The sequence below is a fragment of the Pleurodeles waltl genome, chromosome 9, assembly GCF_031143425.1.
Source record: "Pleurodeles waltl isolate 20211129_DDA chromosome 9, aPleWal1.hap1.20221129, whole genome shotgun sequence".
Lineage (NCBI taxonomy): Eukaryota > Metazoa > Chordata > Amphibia > Caudata > Salamandridae > Pleurodeles > Pleurodeles waltl.
This window is the reverse complement of record NC_090448.1, coordinates 904003290-904028427: the sequence shown is the minus strand read 5'-3', so window position 1 is coordinate 904028427 and position 25138 is coordinate 904003290.

The window sequence follows — 25138 nt, the reverse complement described above, 5'->3', positions numbered from 1 at the left end:
GGTCATAATTTGGTAGTAATTGCCACCAGCCCATTGGCGGCATTACCGCCACTTTACAAGTCACCGCCAATGTCATAATGACCACCTATGTGTTTATTAACAAGTATTTTAATTAGGTTTATATTTCTTGTGTTAGCATAACTATGCCTACAGAGCGTGTATTTGCAGTCAAGTAAAGTGATGAATCATTGTTCTTTCTAATGTGAATTTTTCCTCTAGGTTCCATTTCCATGAGTAGCAATGGCACAGAGATTTTAGTTTTGTGACCTTGGTCTGGAACATTTAGGCCTGTGGACTTAATGTGAAAACATTTGTTTCAATTGACATACAGATTCACATGGAACAGAGACCAGCATTTTGTAAACTCTGGGAAGAGACTGGAATGCTGCAAAGGAATACAAAATGTTGCAAAACTGTTTGAAGTCACACAGAAAGAGGAGATGATCTCAGTCTATACCTGGGAATTAAATGGACTGTTGCAACCTGAAATTATATTGATATTTTGATTGGAAGATGTCCTTATTTGCATGAGCTACTGGATCAATGAATCAGAGTATCGTGCATTTTGAATACGGATGGACTTCATAAGTTTTAGTCAGTCTTTCTTCGGCTCTTGAGACCCCTAGACTCTGTGCAGTCTCTTTGCACCTTTCCTGATGATGCTTTGGAATGGATTTGCTGCTGAACAAATTGCTTTGCTGATCAAGAATCCTTGAATGCTGTCCCTTGGAGACGTACAGCTCTCTGCTGATTGACATTTCCATCAACATGCCCCTTTTTCTAGATTAGAAGCTAGCATGCTGACACTTACACTCTTTTATTTTTGTAGTTAGTGTTCTGTAACCCTAGATATATCTTTTAAAACTATTTTTATTCTTTTTTTATTTTGTTCAAGTGTTAGCCCATCCGCATATGTGCATTTCCTAATTTGATTAGTTGCAGGGACAACCTACATCCAGACTTAAATTTGCATACTCTGCTTAACTCAGCTTGACAAATGCTAATGTAATCTGACCAGAGATATGTTGATGTGTCTCAGATAATCGCCTTGATGATATGTGTTATTCTTCTTGAATGCTTAATTGTGTTGATACTAATTCGAATAAACTTGTTTCACCGACATGGGCAGCCTATGGTGTTGATATATCTTTATAATTTTATTTTGCATAATGTCTTCATGACACTTACTTTGTCATTACAAATTAAAGTTTTTAAACTTTCATTGACTGGACTTTCCGTGGCCATACTGGTCATGGTGTCTAAATTGTTGGGGTGGTGTTGACGTAATTGGTTCACCACACCACACCACACTTCTTCCTGGGACAAAAGTTCAGTCGACCGGAGTGAAGCATTTGATTCCTGTGAAGGATGAAAACATGCTTTCACCAATATATAAAAAAGAACATTTGCTAAAAGAAAAAAAACACATTTTGCCACAGTGAAGTTAGTCAATTGCTGATGCTGGCCGACCTGCTCTTTCATGGTGTCTGCTGTAGTAGGTGGAAGAAAAACATGAATACCCCAACAGACCAATGAACGAAAGGGTTGGCTGACAAACCGTTTAGGAATATTGTACAATTAATGATCCTACAATCAAAAGGCCTGGGCTAACACCAGATTTAAAACACCAAAATGCAACTATGATTAATACATGCTGTGGTGGTATATTATACAGATACATCTACTCTCTGGTGTAAAAGCACATTGGTTATAATTAGATGCACACAGCAACGACTCAACTGCTTTTTACTTTGACCAGGCCTGCAGGTAGCAGTAGGCAAAGCCTTGTGTGTTCAGCTCTATTCATTGACTTGTAAAAGCACAGGGAGCTGTTTGTAGGAATTAGGTGTATGGGATATAAGCAAAATTACTTATGGTGCTGGAGCTTTCAGAGTCCTGGTTTACCTAAGTAGTGTGCCAAAGCAGTTTCCATTGCACCTTTAATTTGCAATAACCCTGGTAACCCCTTCTGTGCAATCCCTTTGTGATTCTTAGGTCACTGTTTACCTGAATGCCTATTGCATTCACGTTGGTTAAGTCCATGGGGAATAGGTCACTCCTAGGTAATATATTCATATGGAGTTTTGTCTCTTAACTGTGCTCACTGACCATGCATGACACTCTTATGTGGAGGTAGAAGACAGTGATGTATAAATTAGTGGAAAAACAAAAACTGAGAAAACATTGATGGAAACCAAATCATGGAAAACAAATTTTGAGGAAAGACAAGTTTAAGTAAAGACACAATTACACTACACATGGGTGGAGTTTAAGGGAAAGTAAGAGTTTTTTTGGTTCAAGTATGGGTGGAATTTAGGGCTCGTAGGGTTTCTTAGGGTTCAGGAATGAGTGGGGTTTGGGGGTGGTGAGCAGGTTTTTATGGGTCACGGATGAGTGGAGTTTATGTGAAGGGAGGGTTTTATGTGAAAGGGGTGGGTAGAGTGTAGGGGTGATGATAGGTTTCTAGGGTTAACGTATGTGTGAAGTTTAGGGCTAGGGAGAATTTGTATGGTTCAGTGATGTGGAGTTTACAGGTATTGAAGTACTTTTAGGGTCCAGGAATAGTGCACGTTCAGGGTGGTGAGAGGTTTTAGGGGTTAGAGATGGGTGGAGTTTAGGGCTGGTGAGAGGTTTTGGGGTTAGGAAAGGGTGGAGTAAGGGGTTTTAACGGTTCAAAGAAAAGCAGAGCTTAGGTTCAAAGAAGGACAGAATTTAGATGTCTAAAGGGTTTTCAGGGTTCTGGGATGGTGTAATAAGTCTTTTTAGAGGGCAGGCATAGTGGTGAGGTCTTCTGTTGTTCAGGGGTGGAGAGGTGTTTTTAGGGTTTAGGCGTAGGAAGGGGCTTTTAGGGTTCAGGCATGGGTTGAGTTCATGGGTAGTGAGGGATATTGGAGTTCAAGAACAGGTAGTGTTTAGAGGTAGAAAGGGTGTTCAGGGATGGGTGGAGTTTAGGGGTCCTAAATGGGTGAAGTTTAGGTGTAGCATGGGGCTTTAGGGGGCAGGCATGGATAATGTTTCATTGTTGTGAGGAGGTCAGAGATGGATAGTGTTATGGGGTGGTAAGGGGACAGTGAATTAAAAGCATCCAAACCAACTGTTTGACAGTATAAAAGGTATTTCTCTGAAATAACGTCGCCTGAAGTTAAGCACTGAAATGAATACCTTGGACAAAAATGTTTCTGAAAGTAAGTCACGCACCCATTGCATTTACACCTCAAAAATAAGCATGCAAAACCCAATTTTGAAAAAAATATAATCTATTAATTAGTTTCTTCAAAATGGTAAATGCCCTTCATTCTGCACATTTCCATTAAACAGTTTAGGAGAAATGGTTTCTCAGTAATGGTATTTGCTGAAATCCTGTTTCTATGAAATCACAAACAACCAGAAGACAGATCAACTGACTCGTCTGTTTAGACTCTGGTTGTCAACCAAGCCTTCCCTGCTGATTTTGAGAAAAAAGACAAACCTGACGGAGAAGCTTGACGGATCCTCTATTCAGCCAAAAAAACAGCATCATGCCTGATTTCTGGTAGCTTGGGTAGGACCTCTGCGTTTTGATGTTACGTAGGATAATCCACATATGCTGACAACCAATGTTCTCTATATTTCAGAAGGTGCTCTACCGAGTGACATGGCAAAACTTAGACTATTGACCCAGATGTTTCTTAGCACACTCACACACTATCAATACATTGATTTAAGGTGCATGCAAAGGATCCAAATGTGTTTCAATTGCTTCTGCACTGCAGCCTCCTGGGGTCTTCCTGGTAGCAGACACAGAAGCAATATTTTTGTCTAATATTCCCAACTGTGCACAGTGTAAGTTTTAGGTATCAAGCTCATAAGCTCAGCACTAGTACAGAGAGGTGAAGAGAATGACCCCCACTACCCACTTGCTAAATCAGGACATCCCAAACTTGGGGAAGATCAAAAAGGTTGTTGGGAGATAGTAGGTTCAATAATCAAGTTTGAGGAGGCTGGAAGTAATATACACAAAAAGTATGGGGGATCTAGCGAACGAGCCGTCAGGGCCTGTTCAACTTGTAATAAAATCACTCTTTTTTGTGATCTAGTTAAAGATGAAGTATGTTTGTGATAACCGTGTGTTGGTGACCTATTAGGAGGTTCCTCCTTATGGAGTAGGTGGTCTCACACACCTTATAGTGTCACGCTTCATCATTTGACCACCGATCCCCACCCAGGTAGGATAATACCACCTGGGCGGACTCAACATCGTGGTTAGATGAAGCCTGATGGAGTGCGGAAATTATATTTCTCTGGATAATGTAGGAATCCAGCTATATGAATAAAATTACCTAACAGATCACCAATGTAGCTCTCACCTTTTAATGATGGTGTCTGTTGGTAAAATAAAAACAAAGTTGGGACACTATTGGGTATAACGACTCATGTCACTCTAATCCTACTGGCCAACATGTTTCTGCCCACTCGTCTAGCCACTGTTGGTCTGGGGCATTCGTCAGGGCCTGGGGTCCCTCCTAAAAGTAGTGTGATAAGAGTGCCTCTACTAAATTAATGGTGAAAGGCACATACGCAATCCACTCTGAGCCTACCTCAGAAATAGCTCAAATATGGGAGGAAAGAAACGGGGAGGAAAGTTAAAACAGCATGCATAGAGGCTAAATATACATGAGAATAATCACAGCAAAACACTGCACACAAGGTGTAAAAACACAAGGTGTAAAAACACACACCAAAAGTGATTTCACAACCATGCAATTACTCATTGTAGTGGATGCAGTGCCTTAATTACTGTATGCACTGCTTCTATAAATAAAGGGACTATGGCCGTCGTTACAAAATTGGCGGTAAATGCCGCTTACCGCCGTGCAGAAGACTGCCAACACACCGCTGCGGCAGCAGAAATCCACTACAGCTATTACGACCCACAGGCCGGAATCTGCCAAAATCTAGACACCCACACAAGTACGCCACACCAAAGGTCAGTGATAAACTAGCGATAACAAAACCGACACCATCACGCCAACAGGCATACGCCCACACTATCACGACCCACAAAACCACACGGAGGTCTTTCAAACACAGTATTCCATTGGCGGTACACACCGCCGCGCTCGAAATACACACACATTTACAAAACACAACCATATTGGACAAATCGAAATACACACACCTGATACACATACACACACCACTCCCACACACCCAATACAATATAAAACACACACCCACATCACCCACAAACCCCTAGGAAAAAAATTGAGAACGAAGCACAGAGAGAGACACCACCATCAACAAACTAGCATCCACAGGCACACAACACCATCACTCACACAACATCCACGCACCTCACTCAACACACACAAACACATCCCCTCACACATCACAACACATACCACCTCACACATCACCCACACCACACCATGGCACCGCAAAGACACCCCAGGTTCTCTGAGGAGGAGCTCAGGGTCATGGGGGAGGAAATCGTCCAGGTAGAGCCACAGCTATTCGGATCACAGGTGCAGCACACCTCCATTGCTAGGAAGATGGAGCTATGGCGCAGAATTGTGGACAGGGTCAACGCAGTGGGACAGCATCCAAGAACACAGGATGACATCAGGAAGAGGTGGAATGACCTACGGGGGAAGGTGCGTTCCGTGGTCTCAAGACACCAGATTGCAGTTCAGAGGACTGGTGGCAGACCCCCACTTCCTCCCCCACAACTAAAAACATGGGAGGATCAGGTCTTGGCTATACTGCATACTGAGGGCCTCGCAGGAGTAGCAGGAGGAATGGACTCTGGTAAGTCAGATCTTAACTACTTCATCCCCCACCCTACCTGCATGCTATCACATACCCCCACCCTCACCCTCACCCCCATCACTCCAACACCTCACATATGTCCCACTATCACAACCCAGCCATCCCAACACCAAGCCCTGCATGCAACACAAAAGCAGGGACACCCATCACCAAAGCATGTCCACTACAGATACCCACACAGACCCCAAACCAAATATCACACAAGGACCAAGACAAGAATGCAAGCACTGGAGTACACGGTCACTCACCCATTGCACACAATGGCACACACAGATGCAATAATCATGCCTTTACACCCCTGCAGGACCCCTACCCAACGTCACCGGACAGGAGGTTCCAGACATATCCAGTCCCCCCACAGAAGAGGCCCACAGTGATGACAGCATCTCTGCACAACTGGATCAAGATGACCAGCCCGGCCCATCTGGGACCTCGGGACAGTCGGTTCCCCTGACACTGGCACAAGCCATCACAGAGCCTGCCCCCTGAGGAAACACCAGCACAGCACCCACCCAGTAGGCCCATCCCTCTGTCTCCAGGACACGTCAAGCAGCAGTGTGTCCACCACTACTGGGAACCCAGGCAAACCCACCAACCCAAGAACATCAGGGACCTGGGGGCAGTGGCAGTGGGCACATGGTTCAGTGGACATAGGAAGGGGAAAACCGGGGAACTGGGAGGACTGCTGTGCGACAGGGGGAGGACAGGCCCAGGGAACCCACTCTCCACGAGGCCCTCTCCAACATCATGGGAGCGTACCATCATTCCCAGGAGACGATGGCAACATTACTGGCCAAGTTTCAGGAGACCCAGCGGCTGCAGGAGGAACAGTATTTGGGGATCAGGGAGGAATTGAAGTCCATTAACACCACCCTGGTCACCATTGTAGGGGTGCTGAAGGACCTTGTCAACACCAGGAGGGACACTGTGGCACAGCAAGGGGCCCCTGACACTAGCCTCGATGATGAACTGCCCACCACCTCCGCCGTCGCTAGTGGACAGGAGGCACCGCCACAGGACCACGACACCAGCACCCCACCCCCTGCAGATGGAGAACCACCATGCAAACGGTCCCTGAGATCCACGAAAAAGACAGAGAACAATGCCAATACCCACTGCCAAGAAATGAGACCACCCTGAAAGTCATCCTTCTGTCCCACTTCGTCACCCTGTCCATCCATCAACTGCCCTATCTCCACTTCCTATGCCCCTTTGGACAATGCAGCTGTGAGACTAATAACTGGACTCTGCCATGGACATTCCTCCACCATCACCCCTGACCATTTTCCAACCCCCTCCACTAATATTGCACTTAAATAAACACCTTTGAATCACAAAACAATCTGGAGTCAGTCTGTGCTTTCACAAATGTGTATTTGCTATAACTAACGAAAATAGCAATTTCCATTGTATTGTCAACATACCTATGTCACACAGCTCTAGTCCATGAGGTAACATAGCAGAGGTCACACAGTGGGACCCACATCTGTGAAATGGAAAGGCCAAGTGGCAGGTCAGGGTCCGTACACTGGGTGAAAGTGACAGACATGTGATAGGTCTAACAATTGTATGAGATGTAGGAGGCAGTGATGTATTCTTACCTGTGTCTCACTGTATTGCTGGATCACGTTCTTTCTGTTGTCAATATCCTCTTCTTCTGCCTCCTCTTCTTCACTGTCCACAGGCTCCACAGCTGCCACAAGACCTCCTTCTGGACCATCCTCCTGCAGAAAAGGCACCTGTCGTCGCAAAGCCAGGTTGTGCAGCATACAGCAGGCCACGATGATCTGGCACACCTTCTTTGGTGAGTAGTAGAGGGAACCACCCGTCATATGGAGGCACCGGAACCTGGCCTTAAGGAGGCCTAAGGTCCGTTTGATCACTCCCCTAGTTCACCCATGTGCCTCATTGTAGCGTTCCTCTGCCCTTGTCCTGGGATTTCTCACTGGGGTCAGTAGCCATGACAGGTTGGGGTACCCAGAGTCACCTGCAAATGTCGAGGGACAACTGTTAGACACATACTAACCCTTAGGGACAACCCCAGACCCAGACAACTATTCACAGGGTATAGGGTCCTTGTCCTCACCTATTAGTCACACATGGTGCCTCTGGAGTTGCCCCATCACATAAGGGATACTGCTATTCCTCAAAATGTAAGCGTCATGCACTGAGCCTGGAAACTTGGCGTTCACATGGGAGATGTACTGGTTGGCCAAACACACCATCTGCACATTCATTGAATGATAGCTCTTCCTGTTTCTGTACACTTGTTCACTCCTGTGGGGGGTACCAATACCACATGTGTTCCATCAATGGCACCTATGATGTTGGGGATATGTCCAAGGGCATAGAAGTCGCCTTTCACTGTTGGCAAATCCTCCACCTGAGGGAAAATGATGCAGCTGCGCATGTGTTTTTAGCAGGACAGACAACACTCTGGGCAACACGTTTGAGAACATATTTGGGACATCCCTGATGCAATGGCCACTGTTGTTTGAAAAGAGCCACTTGCCAGGAAATGGAGTATTGACAGGACCTGCACTAGAGGGGGGATTCTTGTGGGATGGCGGATAGCTGACATCAGGTCTGGCTCCAACTGGGCACACAGTTCCTGGATTGTGGCACGATCAAGTCTGTAAGTGATAATGGTGTGTCTGTCTTCCATCCAGCGGTCTGTACACTGGAGGATGCCGCCATCTCCTCACCTGCCCCAGCAGACGTGCCCTATGGACGAGAACAGCGAGCAGTCAGCCAACACTGAGGTAGTAAAAAAAGAATTTATTGCACACATTTGTCAATCCGCTATGTGCCTGTCACTGTGTGTATGCAAGGCCTAGATATGTGTGATGCTTTTAAAAATAATGCCATGTGGCCCCCTGAAATGGCGGCTGCCTGGCCCGTAATGTGGGACAAGGGGATATGAGGTAACTGCGCTGGCGTTGTACACCGTCGCGGTAGGCGGTCAAAGACCGCGGCGCAATCCTGCATTGGTTAACATTGGGCCCTATGGGTCCCAGGAGCCAATGACGATGTACGCCGGCGGTGACGGTACGCACCGCCGCGGACGTGACCGTCAGTTTCTCTCTGTTCACTCACTTGATACCTGACCTTCGACAGGAGAGGACCTACACTGCAAGTGCTGCTGTGACCTGTGTCTGGAAGCGACGATGGCTCAGGTGTCTGGGGAAAGGGCCCCTGCCTTCACTTCGGAGGAGTTGGAGAAGTTAGTGGATGGGGTCCTCCCCCAGTACACGCTACTCTACGGTCCTCCAGACAAACAGGTGAGTACACTGTGAGCATGCTATATGGGCAATGCCTGTTTGGAGTGGATGGAAGATACGGGGGGGACTGAGGCCTGCATGAGCGGACGGTGAGTGAATGTGCGTCAGGGCAAGGGTGGGAACGTGGGTCAATGACTCTGACGGTCCGGACGGTTAAAGATCACCCTTTTCCCCTGTACTATTCCTCTAGGTCAGCGCCCACCAGGAGAAGGATATTTGGCGTGCCATCGCCAAGGACGTCCGGATCCGGGGGATCCACCACAGACGGAGCACCAACTGCCGGAAAAGATGGGAGGACATTCGCCGCTGGAGCAAGAAGACGGCAGAGGCCCAGCTGGGGATGGCCTCCCAATGTGGGAATGGTGTCCGTCGCACCATGACCCACCTGATGTTCCGGATCCTGGCGGTGGCTTATCCGGAGTTGGATGGGCGCTTGAGGGCATGACAGCAGCCACAAGGGGGTGAGTACAGTCACATCCATTTAACTCAGCGCATTAGGAGGTGTCTGGGTGGGGGAGGTGGGCAGTGGGTTACCCTAGGCCAGAGCGAGCTTTATAGGCAAGGAACCTTTGTGAGGCAGGCTATGTGGCACCCCATCCCCACCAGTGGTAAGAGCCATCTACAACTAGTCAGGCTCCTGTGACTTCCAGGTGGCAGCAATCGGGCATAGGCCTTGTACCCCATGTCCCTGTGATTAATTAGGGAACTCTAAGTGCATGGCGTAGTGCAGAGGGCTGCTGTGTCTGTAGTGTCTGCCAACGGCAGCGGTATTGCATGCACTGAACATGTCTTTCTTCTTTCTTCCCCCCCCTTTTTGTGGTCTCCCTGTTCTTGTGTGCATTAGCATCATCAGGTGGAGGAGCAGTGCCACCGGAGCAGGTGGGAGCTGCATCCCACATGGCCCTGGAGCCCGAGACAACGGAGTCTGATCTCACCAGTGGGACGGAGAGCGAAGGGAGCTCCACGGCGGGGACAGGAGCAGAGACCAGCGACACCGACTCCTCTTCTGATGGGAGCTTCCTTGCGGTGGCGGGCCCCTCTGTGCCCACCGCATCTACAGGTACAGCTACCACCCCCCTTACAAGCACCGCCCTCCCACCAGCCCCTCAGCGTGTGTCCCGTGGCCGCTCACCCAAGAGGGTGGGCATCTCCTTCACCCCAGGCACCTCAGGCCCTGCCCCAGTCAGCCCTGCTGCCCTCAGTGAGGAGGCTATTGACCTCCTGAGATCCCTCACTGTTGGGCAGTCTACTATTCTGAATGCCATCCAGGGTGTAGAGAGGCATTTGCAACAAACAAATGCATACCTGGAGGGCATTCATTCTGGCCAGGCAGCCCAACCGCGAGCATTTCAGGCTCTGGCCTCTGCACTGATGGCAGCCATTTTCCCTGTGTCCAGCCTCCACCCTCCTCCACCCAGACCCAATCCCCTGTACCTCAGCCTATCCCAAGCACACCATCAGACCAGCATGCACACACCTCAACACACAAGGGTGGCTCAGGCAAACATAAGCATAACACATCCCACAGGCACTCACACAAGCACCATACCCATGCAGACATACCAACATCCACTGCCTCCACTGTGTCCCCCTCCTCCACGTCTCCCTCCTCCCTCCCTGTCTCGTCTCCACTCACACCTGCATGCACTACATCTTCAGCCACTACCTCCATCACCAGCACGCCCATCACCACACACCGCTCACGTGCACTCACCACCCCACTACCATTCACACATCCCCTGTGTCCTCTCCCAGTGTGTCTTTGAGCCCTCCTCCCAAAGTACACAAACGCAGTCACACACCCACCCACCCAACAGCCATCCACCTCACAACAGCCTCCAGCACATGCACCTTCACCCAAAGTCAGCAAACGTACACCTCCTACATCCACCACCTCTTCCTCCACTCCCAAACCCCCTCCATCTACCCGTCCCAGTGTGTCTAAAAAGCTTTTCCTATCAAATGCTGACCTCTTCCCTACACCTCCACCCCCCGTCCGTCCCCTAGGGCCCGTCTTTCGAGGTCCCAACCCAGCACCTCAGCCACCACATCACCGGGCACAGTGGTGCCAGCAATAGCGGGAGTTTGGAGAGCGGCAAGCAACAGTGGAGAATGGCATCCACTACCTCAGTCCTTGGCAGGATGAAGCACTCTGGGCACAAAGCCCCCTCCAGAACCAGTGGAGAATGACATCCACTACCTCAGTCCTTGGCAGGATGAAACACTCTGGGCACCAAGCCCCCTCCAGAACCAGTGAAGAAAGACATCCACTTGAGAGACTGTGGCTTTGCACTCCCCGTGATAAAGCAGTGGGCAACCCACCCACTGAAAAGACTTGAGAGACTGTGGCTTTGCAATCCCCAGGATAAAGCAGTGGGCAACCCACCCACTGAAAAGACTTGAGAGACTGTGGCTTTGCACTCCCCAGGATAAAGCAGTGGGCAACCCACCCACTGGAGAGACTTGAGAGACTGTGGCTTTGCACTCCCCATGATAAAGCAGAGGGCAACCCACCTACTGGAGAGACTTAAGAGACTGTGGCTTTGCACTCCCCAGGATAAAGCAGTGGGCAAACCACCCACTGGAGAGGCTTGAGGGACTGTGGCTTTGCACTTCCCAGGATATATCAATGGGCATGGAGCCCCCTCGTGGAGCTGGCGTTGTGCACTCATCCTGCTGAGGTGCCCCCCCTTCCCATCCCCCTGAGGTGCCTGTTTCATTTCGATCTGATGCCCCAGCATTGTTCTCTCCGTTTGCAGTCTGGTATTGAGTGTGGGCCTCGCCCATGCATTTTGGGCCCAGTGGTCCACGGACTTTGAATGGTGCACTATCCGGACTTGTATAGTTGGTGTACATAATAGTTTATACTGTATTTAAAGTTTTGACTAATGGATTTTTATTGATTATAATCGTTACAATCATTTCCTTTTGTCATTGCGTTCTTCCGGGGGGGGCTAAGGGGTGTAAATCTATTGTTGCAGCATGTATTGGTGTGTGTGTTGTTGTGGGTGAGGGTGTTACGTGTTGCGTGTGTGTGTCACTCTCTTTTCCCTCCCCCCTCCCCTGTGTTGTAGGTGCAGTACTCACTGTGGTCGTCGCCGCCGTCTTTCGTGCTCCTGGTAGAGGAGCAGGAATACTATCGCAGGGAGGATTGGGAGTTCTGGCTCCATGGCGTCCTGGTTCCTCGTGGGTTGTGTAGAGGTGAGTGTTTCCCCTTCCAAGTCCTGTTTCCACCGTGTTTTTGTTCGCGTTGAATCCGCCCCGGAAAAGGTGGCAGATTGGCCTCTCATAATAGTGTGGGCGGTACATTGTCTTCCGCCTGTATGTTGGCGGTGACCGCCATGCTGTTTGTTTCTACCGCCGTGGCGGTCGGAGTGTTAAAGTGGCTGTCTATGTTGGCGGTTTCCGCCATGGTCGTTATTCCATTTTTTTTTACCGCCGGCCTGTTGGCGGTCTTACCGCCGCTTTAACACTGAACGCCAGGGTTGTAATGAGGACCTAAATCTCTTACCCTAAACAGTAAGGGCAGGTGACCCCTGGTATGGGGGAGATGCCCCTTATAGTCACCACTGTGAGAGAAAATAAGCTGAATCAAAGGAAATCAGAAGGCAAGAAGAATAGGTAGTAAAAAGTAATCTGGTCGTAGATTGGTAAAAGCCTCCCAACGAGGCAAAATAGGGGAGCACTCTGACGGAGGACCGTGGCATAATTCACTACCAGGTCCTCTCTGCCGAATGTATAGAAGAGGTCTTAAACTCAAGTAGGTAACTCTAGGTTCCTTAGGATGCTAAAGAGCCCCCGTCACAGAAGGGAATGTGCATTATTAGGTCAAGAGAATACATGATGGTATGGCTCGGCAATTAAATTAAGTTTAAGTTGCACCACTGCATGTTAGCCAAAGAGCCCCCGACACACTGGCCTGTTTTCAACATAAAATTAACCTAAATTACAAAAACAGAAAAAATATTAAAATAAAAGTAAACGGAAAGACAAACAGGGAGAATGTATACACTCACGTTTTCTGTCATGGAAATATGGAGGCGTAGTGCTCACTGGATCCCATACATTTCCATGTCGCCCTTTTGCATGTTGAACCCGGGCATGGTTATTTTCCAGTAACAGCTTGTTATTTTGTCTGAGGGAGTTATTGGCCCCACCGTTTACCATGGGCACACACAATGTTCCATCAACCCCTTCCACTTGTAATTCTACATTGGATGGCTTTTTAGAATGAGCTGTGGGCATTCTCACTAAGGAGCTTGAATTGGCTGAGGGAAGGTTGTCAGTATCCTCATCCTTTCCTTGAACCCTAGTGTTAGCCCAGCACTAATCCTGTGTTTAACGGGCGTGATGGAACACCCTGAGGTAATTCATGTCAAATTGTGCAGGCTGTTCCATCGGTAGTGCCACTCTTGCCAGTAGTTTGTGGAGGACTCCTGAAGGACAGAAGCCAGTCTCCTATAATGTTGACTCATCCTATTGGAGGTCGAGTAAGCTCTAAAACTAAAACCCCTAAAACTAATGCCAAGGCCACTGCTGGGAAATGAAAGAAAGCAGAGATTGTTACAAGATCAAAAAAGCAGAAGGTTGCTGTTCATAAACATGGGCCCCGCCCGAGTAAGGAGGAGTTTTGGGGGTTTGTCAGATGGCCAAAAGGGGGGGGGCACTGTTTTCACAGGAGGAGAATGAAGCTGAATAATGACACATTGAATCTGATACTGGTCCGTCTGTGGAAAATTGAGAATCAACTGGACCAATTGTTAAATGTACCTAAAAGGGGCCTTTGTCCTGAGTCTGCCCAGGAAAGTGGTCAGTCATTTCTTGGTGCTCCAATTGGTGTTCAGGAGGGATGAGATAACTTGTGCTCTCCGTTAAACGTTTGTGAGCTCCTATTAACCATCCTACCAGCTCCTCTATGTACACCTCTGGCACAGGTGATGGCTCTGGGTCAGGTTCCATACCGTGTAGTATTCCTCCAAACCAATTGAATGGGGCTAAGCCCATCCCAAACACCTTGACATTTATCTCACAGGCTAGAGAGGCTTCCACTTGTTTCCATTTGCCCCTTGAAAGTGCCCCATACGCATAAGTGTTTGTTTGTGTCTCACCTCTAGCAGCTGATATATCTGAGGATACCTGGAGTTTAATGAATAAAGCAGTGGATTGCTGTAAAAACTCTGATTCCCATCAAATAGTGAGCAATAAACTTATAATGGCCCGCAGATTTAGCTGGGTTGGCTGCACCTTAAAGTCTTCTCCAGGGGACTGTGTTGTGTTAAACTTTAGGGATGCCCAGTGGGTCGGTTTTTTGCTGTCTCGCCTGAGTTGTAGAGATAAAAACCAAAATGGAAGAATGGTCAGACCGCTAGGCTTTTTTTACCCGCCACCATCAGTTGATCTCTGGAATTAAGTTCATGTCAGGCCTCTCAAGTATAAAAGGTCCCCTCGTAAGCTGTTCTCGCCAACATCATTTGTCCACCCTAATCATTTTGTGGTTTTATCAGATGTATTGGACATTGACTGATACCTGACCCCGTTAAAGCCTGAAGAATTTGGGGGTGAGATCAAGCAAATGGTGCCCCCTCCTAAAGATATTGTTCTTTGTCCTGCTTTTGGGGATCTATCTTTAGAAGTAAAATCTTATGTGATCTGCACTGGAGGTGTCCATGGATTGCAGTTTTTATCATGGAATGTTGCAGGTGTGCAAGATAAACTCATTAATGAGGATTGGTTGAACTATATTGCTAAACATGACATCATAGGCTACCAGGAAATGTGGGCCACGTACCCTGTTACACTAAATGGGTATATATCTTATTGCTCAGCTGCTATATGATCGCCGTCTGGAAAAGGGAAGGGGTATTGGAGGTCTTTTTCTCCTCTGTGTTATATGATCTGAAGCTTAAGGGTTTTGTCTCTATCCCCAATTTCCAAATTTTGCATCTGCAAAAAGCTAAGGCAATAAATTTGATTTTAATTACTTTTTACAATAACTATTTTATTTCTCAATCAGCAGAGATTGTTGAGGATCCAGAGAAGATGCTTGCAGTATTTTTTATTGGGCATGAGAATGTATCTTTCTCGTTATTGTGGGCAGGCTATTTTAATATCACAAAATGACAGTTTAGTGGGGGACGCATGTGTGGGTTTTCTGATTCACAGGGGAATTTTAGTGACCATTTTTCACATTCTGTGTATGGTAATGCTATAAATAAATTAATTTTGTCTTAATCTAATCTAATCCTAATCTGGCTGATGCTATAGATATATTTGGTGAAATGACATTAGACCTCCCACATTCACAGGGAGAGGAAGAAGCACAATAGATTTTGCACGTGTATCATCTAATTTGGCATGCAAATTGGGACATTTTAAAGTGCATAATCTACCTTTTAACGATCATAATCCCATCCATATTTGTTTGGTTGATAATGATTGTGTAGCTCATTAAAAGTCACTGGTTTGTCCATTACTTATATGGCAAATAAAGGGGTTCACATGAAGTGGAATGATGTCAATCAGGAAGTATTTGTTTATGATTTAATTAAAAATATGGAGAATGATTTTACTTGCTGTTTATCACTAGATAGGTCCCCTGGGGATATCCTTGAGAGCTTTAGTAATATTAGTAGTGTGGCAGCACACAAATTAATTTCTAATAAACAGATTAGAGGGCAATCAATTATACCTTCGTTTAGTCAGGAGTGCTCAACAGCGCTTAAAAAGGCCACTACTCATTTGCCACGAAATCCAGAGATTATAAACAGTGCCAAACGGGTTTAGAAACAAGCCCTATTGAAAAGGAAGCAGGACTTGAGGAATAAGGCATGGGAGGATTTATATAAAGCTGCTAGGTTAAAGGATGGCAAACTCCTCTGGGAGATAGTTAATCATCCGTTTTTTACTGCCCAAAGAGTGCTTAAAGTGGGGGCCATGTCCGATGCTCTATTTAGATTTGCTAATTGGCTTGGCTGCGAACCTAATAGGGAACTGATCCAGCTGTACAGAAGCAAATTATTTTCACTCTTGTATATAGTGCTGGTGTATGGGATTGTGTATCTCCAGGGAAACTTCAGGCTGTGAGAATAAATCTCAGAGCGTGTTAGCTATACCTCAGAGTACTGCAAGATGTAGTTTTCATGTTGAACTAGAAATGGATTGTCTTGAGGATTCTGTGGGCATGGCTACCCTGTCGTTATGGGTAAAAATTAGGGGCACTCTAAAGGCTAAATTTCCCTGCTCTGAATTAGCAGACTGCTTAAAGATGGACAATTGGCATGCCATCCCATGGTTGGCATATTTCAAAATAAACGTTTTTATGAACTTGACTTGAATACTCTCTTTGATTCACCTGATAAGATTTGCCCACAAAGAAAGGAATGTGTTAAAAGGCGTTATTTGCCCCATAGGGAGGAAGGGTTCATTGTAAGGTCCCTTAAGGTGGTTCCAGTGTTGAATTTTATGCAGCTTGATAATACTTCAGAGGTGAATTTGTATTTAATATGGTTAAATAACCCACAGGAAAGGTTTTATCTGACAAGGCTGCAGCTTAATATAACTCATCCCCTGGTGGCCCTTCTGGTAGCTGGCTCAAAAGTTACTATTTACTCTCGATGTGATAACGTCTCAAGTCAATCTACAACTCATTTTATGTTTTTATGTAAATTGTATTCTGAGTTTCAGACTTTTTTTTCTTGCCCCGTTTTAAAACATAACCACTTTAAGTCACGTAAAAGTGGCCTGAGATATTTGAAATCTGCTGCTACACTGGAAATTTGTTCTGCTGTGGTGTTATTAGGACTGCTATGAAATTACGGATATGGTACTTGGATTTGAATTTTAAGATTTTTCATTGTGCTATGTGTGTGATAATGTTTTTAAACCAATTTATTATGCACTTTATGCTCCTCTGTATTTTGTGCCTTGGCCTTATCTCTTCCCCCCTATTTATAAACTTAACCGCTTTATGCCATTCAAATATGGTTGAGATATTTGTAAACTGCTGCTATTTGTGTATTTATGTAACTGGTTTTGCTGCTGTAAGTTTCATCAGGGCTCTTATGTATTTTCAGAGGTTACATGGTATTTAGATTTGAATTTTAAGTGTCTTTTATTATGATTTTTTTTAGTTTTTCGTTTTTCTGTTTAAATGTATTTATATGTATTGTTTCTTAAATAGCTCTAAGTGAAAGGAATCAATATAGAAAGTATATTTTGGCACTAAGGAATCATCCCAGCAGATTGAACTAGGATTAGTCCACAGTTGTGGACCAAATCTATTGTAGAGGTGATAATTGCGGACGTCCTTTATTTATTGTGAACTGAACATTTGAGCCTTGTGAGAGACAGTATGTGGTTAGTGTAGTATGGTTATAACATTATAGATAAGGTTGCAGAATTCAATGAGTTTGTTCCTAATAAATATATCTTTTTTTCAGTTCTCTGGTTTGCATTAATGAAAATTAGGTTTGATGACTCACATGGTCCTACTATTGATCCATGCTTGTAATTTGTGCTCTAGAAGGTAAGCTGAACACAGAATGAATGTGATACATATAGATGTATTGCAAGAGTCACTACTTAAGATAATTATATAGAGTATCATATTTCAGCTATATGTAGAGTGCCTGGGAAACCAAATTGATCACATATCTTGTCTTGAGAGAAGAAAATATTGAGGAATTTCCTTTATATGATTCATTACAGATTACTCTAAGGGGGTGAGTGCATCAACATCTATCTTTTAGTCATAGGGATGTGGCCTTATGGATCTTTTGATAAACATGAGAGTACCTATTGATTTTATGGATTATTGATGTGTCAAATGGTTTGTTTTCTTTAACAAAGAAGTAATTCCTTAGACAATGCACATTTTCATTGGGCGAATTGAATATAGTTTAAAATGCATGACTGCAATATGAATGTTTGACAGTTGTTACTTATAGTATTGAATTGGCTTTTTAGTTGCCTTTTTTCTCTTTTTGTTTTTGCCCTCTTTTCTTATTGGTTTATGTGAAATGAAGTTGTTTAATTTTGTTGAAGTTGATTATTCTTTTTCAGCCCTGAAGAATTGGCATAATTTGCTGTGATACATATGTTAGCTGAAAATTATCAAGATATTATTTTAGAATACAGTGATGTTTAGTTGGTTATTTGTTTTATATTAAGATCTAATAGAGGTACTCAAGACAATCATTTGGCTGTATATATGAAAATATTTGCACTATGATATGTTAGAAATAAAAGGAAAAACTGAAGTAAAAAATGTTGACTGTATTGTTTATGCACCCAGCAAATTTAGTATAAGACTGTGAAATTTTAAGACAGATATGACAGCTGGCTTTGTTGTGACAGCTGCACAAGGCCACTCTCATCTTTTTGCCTTGAGTTTAACTACAGTACCCAGGTCCATTTGGCTCCAGATACCAGTTCCCAACTTGGCCCTACATGCAGTTCACAGTGTGTAACCCTGAGGCACTGTCCCGTATTTACGACTGTATTGTATTCCAAACTGACTCAGGTACCAGTACACTTATGGATCAAGTCTTCCTAATTCCGCGATAGAAGATTTTTAAGATTCGTTAAGGAAAGACAACATCCCATTTTCAGATAGCAAACCCACTCTAGCAGCCAATTGTGTATGTGGTTTCACCTACATAGGGCATTCGCTCTGCATAATGTTTGGACATTGTTTTTCCACAACAGATTCCAAGGGAGAAACGCAACATCAGTTGAGACACACTGACCCTGCACCTCCACTAAATCCCGGCTTACTGCAGACTTGAACTCGAGATGATGACTCATATTGCATATTAGATATGTTAGCACACCAGCACCACTGTATCCTGAAATGGTATTGTTGAATCAAGTTCCAAGGGGTGGCAGGAGACTTCTTGGCCCACGTGGGTACATCTACATCTACCCCTCACAATTGAATAGTTAGTTCTAGGTCTCAGTTGGGAATGGGTGATAGATGCTTCTTTGAGGTGAGAAGCATAGGGAGGGGGCAAATTGGGGGGAAGGGGTGTTGTTATGTTTCTTTGTTCTCAGTTTGTAATTCTCTGATTTGCTTTATATCCACTACGGAGGAATATGGTGTTCTCTGCCCCCCCCGATAAGATCCCAGATGGATGACCCCACAAGCTGCACCCTTATCAGCCACACCCCCAGGGTGAGGGAAGGACAAAATACAACAGCCACATGATGACTTTATCACCTCCGCTATGCCTACGTCCTTATTAATTACAATATGGAATGTCGAAGGCCTACTGGATCATATTAAGAGGTGCGCAGCATTTCAAATTCTACAGTGATGTGCCCCAAGGATAGTGCTATTACAAGAAACTCATTTACTGGGTCAGAACAGTCAATTCCTAGCCCACAGGGGATATGATAGCATATTCCACCCAGGACATACCAAGGGGTTTCAGGGGGTAGCCATCCTTTTACACAAGTCATTGCCAATGGCTGTAACTAAGATTACACGTGACACCCAGGGCTAATACATAATATTAGAAGGCACAATGGAGGGCACTACATAGAATATTCTGAGGATTTATACCCCACCAGTGATGAACCAGACTAAGATGAGAGTTCTCTGAGATTTGGTGGCGGTGCTCCCCTAGGGACAACTATAGCAGGGGGAGACTTTAACAACTACATGGCAGGGCTTGAAAAATCATCAAAATGTTACTAGACCTGCAGGTCGAGTAAATTAAATAATCTACTCGACCTAACTGTAATGTACTTGACCCGTAAGCGTGTCTCAAATTGTTTGGTCCTAGACAAATAGTTTACAGAGTTGCCTTTTTCTTAATTCTGACATATGATTGCACCTTCAAATATGTGAGATCAGCATTCCTGCAGTCTTTTGATTGATTAAGTAGACAAAGGTTTGTTGCATGCATCACAAGAATCTAGCCCATATAACCTAGGACTTCTTTTAGTTTACTAACAACATTGCCATCAGGGTAGGAGTGTTACTCAGTTTGTTTAAACACTCAATTTTAATAAATATATTACTAAGCCATGATGTTGTAACATATTGTCTACACACAGTAACTTTCCAAGAGACGTCCAAAACTCTCTCCACTAACTTGCAGCTTTACTGATAAAACTATGTAGTGTATTAACAATCTGTGAAAATTGGGTTTCAGAAACATATCCTTTGCACATCAACAGGTAAAGTATTCTGATTTGTTTTCATCCTATTAAAATATTTTCTCATCACACAGAAATACAAAAAAAGGGTTTTCACAACTACAAATATATTTTGAAATGTTTGTACAGTTGACTTAGTCATTTAAATGTTGTGTGTTAGGAAAAACCTGACACCATATCTCCTTTTATTTTACATTCTAAGCAGCAGGTCACACAGTTCACCTTACAAAGTCATGGAACTCTGCAGTCAGAAGGAAAATTAATTGTAAGAAAAACTGACTTTTGACCTCTGTCTGTGAACACAGAGAAAATGTGACATAATAACAAGATTTAAAGGCAGCTTTTATTGCCCCTCCACTTTTCAACTGAACAGAACACCAGTTCAGTGTCAACTAGGCAGAAAGGGTAGCTCGACCTGATGAAATAAGACTCGCTTGAGGGGATATTTCTAGCCCTGCATGGGATAACGGGATTGGCATGAATCGGGTGTGGAGAGCGCCCTAAGGCGCAGTCAAGGTCTAAAGGACTGGGCACGGGGGCTTTGTCATAGCAAAACATAGCAAGTATGGCACCCGGAGGATTTAGGATACACTCATGCCTCGGGTTGCCCATGGGTCACTATCTTGCATTGACTATTCATTTCTACCAGCCGCTGATCTGCTTCAGAGTACTGGATTGCAAATTCTGCCCCGCTGGATATAGGACCATACTCCAGTCCTACTCAACTTTGACATGGTGCCCATCGGCGACTGCCCTCTAAGGTACCTCAATGCCTGGTTCCTCCAAGATGAAAAATTTGCAGGCTTCCTTCTGGATGAATTAAAAATTATCCTCGGGTTGAATGGATGGATTCGGCTGGGACCTTATAGGAGGCATGTAATTCTTTTATGAGAGGTGCGGTGCGCTCATACCTTCGAGGCACTGACTGTGACAAGCATAGCTGTATTACCAAACTCAAAACATTGATATTGACTAGAGAATGCAAGGATCCAGAACCGCTGAGTGATTTGGAGAAGTGCCAACTAGAAACTGACAGAACATCTCCATGCCAGTTTTACATAAATGAGGGTCATAAGTGCTGGATGGCCTCCATATGTCAAGTGTATGGATGCGGGGACAAATCGAGCAAACTGTTGCACTTGTTCACCACACCCACTTGGAGGCCAGGGTAATATCCTGCATAATGGAAGAATCTGGGGGGTGGACTGAAGACTCTTGAGGATTTGCAGCAGAATTTGCTCAGATTTATGACACTGGATCGAGATATTACAGTAGAAGAGATAGGGGGCGACCTGGCGGACCTAAACCCTGCAAAGACACCGGGACCAAAAGGGTACCTGGTGGATTTTTTATCACAAGCTCCATCAAGGTATCATCCATCTCTTACTCAAATTATACACCTAGGCAATTAGCAAAGGCCGCTTTCCCCCTGACACAGATAAGCCCACAATTGTGGTCTTGCCCAAGCCCGGCCACCCACAATATGCATGTGCATCCTTTTGACCCATCTCCCTTATAAACACCGAAGTAAAATTATATGCAACGCTCCTACCCAACACACTATTGACTGTCAATACCGATCTCATTCACCCAGATCAATGTGGGTTAATCCCCGACCGTAGTACCAGGCACTGTATTCACAGAGTGCACGTGTCCATGACCGGTATAAAAGCCCTCGTGGGGCCTGTAGCTCTTCTTTTAATTGGTTTTGAAAAGGCGTTTGATATGGTTGACTGGTTCTTCCTTGAGGAAGCCTATACTAAGATGAGATTATGGCCCTGGTTTCAAGCCTACATCGAGGTCCTCTATTCAGGCCCACAGCCCTGGTACGTGTTAATGGTGTGTTATCCCACACATTCCCAATAAGGAGAGGCACCAGATAGGATTGCCCCTCCCTCCGCTTTTCTTTTCGCTGGTTATAGAACTCTTAGCAGGGTGGATCAAGTGTGACGGTCAGGTGTGGGGTTTAGACTGGGGCCTAGCACTGGGAAGACAGTATAGCCCTTTATGCAGATAACGTTCCTTTGCTTATGTCCTGCCCAGCTCAGAAAGGACCCAGATATGTTCATATCCAGAGGGGTTTTCGGGGGCTATGGGTGAACTTCAGCAGGTGTCTGCTGGTTCCCCTGAGGGGTGATCAAAAGGACGAGGCTTGGCAGTCCCAGATACGTCAGGATAATTTTCAATACCTTGGGGTGCATATCTCCTGGGAGTCAGGCCTCATGTGGAGTCTGAACCTCTGCCCTCTGTCACGCATGTCACATTGGAATAGTCTCACCCTTAACCTTATGGGTAAGCATTGCACTTTTCAAAATGACAGCCCTCCAGAGATTACTGTACGTTTTACAGAATTACCCCTCGCATATCCCGCAGGCATAGTTAGCCACGGGATGCAAAATTATATGGGCCAGCGGAGCTCCCAGGGTGGCCTTTACAAAATGCATTCAAGCAACATATGATGGCGGTTAGCAATGGCAGACATATGTTTGTATTACTTGGTGACACGACTTCTCCCCATTAATGATTGGCTGTGAGGGGTGGGATGATCCCGCCTATAGGGGAGAGCTGGCTCTGGATAACGTGGTGAGTATTCTATATGGTGCTTCTCTTCCCTCACATATTCCAAAAGTGACCCAGGTGGTGTTTAGAGTATGTATGTCCACACTTCGCTAGTTGGGGTGGAACCATAAACTTAGCTGGAGACCACCTTGGGAAGGCGGATGGTTGGCCAGGTTGTCAACCCTAGAGGGGTTCAGGAGCTGGGATTCTATAGGAATATCAAAAATAGGAGATATTTGGAGAACAGACATATGAAGTCCTTTGAAGATCTTACAACAGAATTCCACATGCCGATCTCCCAGTTCTTCCGCTACTAACAGCTTCGTCATGCCCTCTCCACTTATCGTGAGGAGATGGAAGATATTCCTGAATATAGCCCCTTAGAGGGTAGGTCACCTGGGCAAGGGAGGGGTGTCCCAAATCTATAGGTCATTAGTAGTGCACTCACTTTTATCGTTGGACCCTCTGAAGGAGAAAAAAAAAACGGTGTGCTTGGTTGGAGCTTTTAATGAAGCCGATTGGAGAAACGCATGCATGACCCACAGAGTCTTGGTGATATCTGCTAGGCTCTGCCTGTTACAGTTCAAATACTCCAAGCATATTTGATACCCATTCGGATATGGAAAGGTTTGTGACTCCCCAGCCTGTTACCGGTGCCGGGATCCCATGGGGGACTTATTTCATATGATATGGAAGAGCCTGAAGATACATGCCTATTGGACTATCATTTTAATTGTCCTCTCAGCCGTAGTGTGGTCCCCCATTGAAGCTTATCCACAAATTACACGGGGCAGAAAACAAGTGGGCCTAGGAACAATAATAGCCAAGAGAGACAGCCCAGCAATGGACCTCCCACAGAGCCTCCTTCGTGGAGGCATGGAGATGAGAGGTATGGACTTGTGAGGCAAGCTGGAAGCAAATCTATGAAGAGAGGGGCTGCCCCCACAAATACAACAAACTTTGGATCAAATTGTGGGACTATCATGGACTAGTAGGTTAGAAAGGGCCTGGGTGTTATCTGGTCTGACTGGAGGGACATTGAGGCAAATTAGGAGTATGTCATTGTAGTGGATACGTCTGTAAGTAAATTACCAGTGAATAGAGCGAATGTTATGCTTAGGAGTTGTAAAATATCAATAAAAAACTGACAAACAGAACGTCCTTCTTTGCTCACTTGAGTAGTTATCCCTACATTTAAGCAATATACTATTAAATAATAGGAAACTTTGGGCCTAGTAAAATTACCTTGTGTTCCATGCTATTTAAGGGTATAGTTATTTCCTGATCAGACCACTTTCAGCAAATTCCCAGGTTCTAGAAATAAGCTCTTCTGCCATACAGAGAGGGGTTAGTAATCACTGTCATTACACCAAAAGTGCTTAAAACAAGGAACTGTTTAGCACATTGGCCTCACAGAACACGTTTGCACACATATTCATTTCAACTATGACTCGTTATGTCCCAAAAATTACTAGACAATGCTAGGGAGTGTGCATCTTAAGAAAGTACTCATTTTAAGGTACAGATTAAGGGTCTTGTCTTTTAATAGTGGATTATTTGCTTAGGGGTCTCTGTTTGGTGGAAGAAAATGCAACTCTTTTAGAGGCATCAGGTAGAGCTCCTATACATGTAAATATCTAAAAAGGAGGGAGCTTACCCAGGGGAATAGATGTGGCCCTGCTAGGCAGAGGTTAAAAGATGACTAGAAAGAGCACCCATGTCAATAACCTCAATTTCAAATTGATGTCAATGGGAAGGCACCTGTATTAATAATGTTATAATGTTCTGGGAAACAATAGGTATTGCTGATGCTCCTTCTTGAAAGCAACATAAGAATGTGGAGCTGGAAGCATTATGTGTGCAGGAACCTGCTTTGCTTAATAAATGCCTGACTCGGTCACCAATACTGTCCAATCCCTGTTTTGCTGTTATTTCTGACTGTTGCCAGAATTCTCTGAACTTGCGTAACATAATCTCGGTGCAACTAAGGGCCCTCTTCCATCACTGATGCATGCTCCTTCATGCTGACAGAAGGCAGGAGCTGCATCTTATTAAGGAGTTAACCAAATTTCTTGTAATGTCACGAGTGGAAGAGGGTTGAATTCTGGACTTTCTATTTGAAAATGAAGATTGCCTTTAGCCCCTTTCTCTCTTTGTGTAGCTGTAAGGCATGAAGGCAATGGCAAGGCTGATGGCTGGACGGAGCGTTAATGGGACTCAAGGAACTTGTCGTTTCCATTCATATTTTAGACTTGAATCAGTAGAAGGTAAAAATGTTTTGCCATCACATGGCAGGTCCGTCACTTAGCTTGAATGTCTGTGTACGGAGA